General features: G+C 49.4%; 1 protein-coding gene across 1 annotated transcript in view; it reads right to left on the reverse strand.

Annotated features, from left to right (window-relative positions):
• Positions 1–348: 348 nt before the first annotated feature.
• st3gal2 (ST3 beta-galactoside alpha-2,3-sialyltransferase 2) overlaps positions 349–1,358 on the reverse strand; it is a 28,663-nt gene continuing 27,653 nt past the window's right edge. The window contains exon 7 of the mRNA XM_038274729.1: positions 349–1,358. This exon is cut by the window's right edge and continues 350 nt beyond it. The gene's annotated coding sequence lies outside the window, so the exon portion shown is untranslated.

Consider the following 1,358-nt stretch of genomic DNA (forward strand, 5'->3'; position numbering starts at 1 on the left):
TCGCCATTCTGGGACACTCGTTAAATCGATGATGATGGGTATCAAACGGCACAGTGATGATAGAAACAGGGAGAAAATCCATTCAGGAGGAAATCGAACCCTATGACACCAAAAGAGCGGCGGATGCTCTGCGAGGGGGTGCCATGAGAGGTGAAGGCTAAAAGGCTGGTTATACTCCCACAGCAGTGTGTCGCAGTGAGGTTGCTGCAGGTATGATGCAGATATTTTTGATTTATGCCCGATATTGAAGCGTGGTCTGTACTATGTTATTCCACGGCACAACGCAAGCGGGACAATCAGGAACTAGCTGTGGGTCTAGATACGGCTGAGGCGGTGAGGAATTGGGGGCAAGTTTGTGCGACAACCGAGGGAGATGAGGGCAAAAAAGAGCGGGGATCCAGGTGGAAAAATGGTCCCAGCGTTCTCTCGCACCTCGCTCTTCTAGCCGTTTTCCACAATGGCGGTCACAAAAACTACCAAACAGAAAATACGCATAGCGTAGAGTAGATTTGACCAATCAGAAGCCTCCTCTCTGCGGTCACCTACAATTTTGGAGAGGTGCAGCAGAGTGTCTGTGGAAGGGGCGGGGCATATCTGCGTTCACTGCGACACACGCAGACGACCTGGTTTCTGAGTATAAATCAGCCTTAAGGCGTAGGCTGGCTTTGCCTCCAGACTGAGCTTACGTCCAGATTGGCTGAGCCAGGACTGGTCAGTGAAGGCGAGGGGTTTTCTTCAGCCGCCATCTGGTCTGAAGCTCTCTGCTCAGACCAGTTGGGCCTACATAGCTCGCCTCTACGTACGAGCAACACTAAAGCAACATTTGAGTCCCCGATGGAGCAGTTTAGCTGGATCCAGCCATGACGGCCTCCTCCTCTCTGTCTCCATGGGAATAAAGACGCCGAAGGACCAGAACTGGAGGCTCATGTCGTCTGAAAGCCTAAAATCCTGACGCCGTTTCTGAGGATCTGGAAGCGTCTTTATGTGATGATGATTATGAGCGGATTAACGAGCAGTCAGTTCAGTTGCTTCAAAGAGATGAGGAACTCTGTGGCAATGTTGGGGATGTTTCAGCTCAAAGAGAATTTAAGGCAAATCAAAGACGGGATCCTGATTCTAAAGGACGGCTCTTTGTCAGCAAAATATTCCCACATTGCTGGATGATAAAGTCACACAACGGTGTCCGAGGTGCAGAATCGGGGCCATGGGTGTTAAATTGTATCACGATACGAGGATTAAATAACCCTCTATGGAATGAACATCACTGGATCCACCAACAGAGATGCTTTGATGAAGCTGATCCAGTTTTTCTATTTGACCCTGCTGTTCAGATGTCATTCCCTGTTTTCCTCCGTTTA

This window comes from Cyprinodon tularosa, unplaced genomic scaffold (assembly GCF_016077235.1).
Source record: "Cyprinodon tularosa strain WSP-4 unplaced genomic scaffold, ASM1607723v1 ctg927, whole genome shotgun sequence".
Classification (NCBI taxonomy): domain Eukaryota; kingdom Metazoa; phylum Chordata; class Actinopteri; order Cyprinodontiformes; family Cyprinodontidae; genus Cyprinodon; species Cyprinodon tularosa.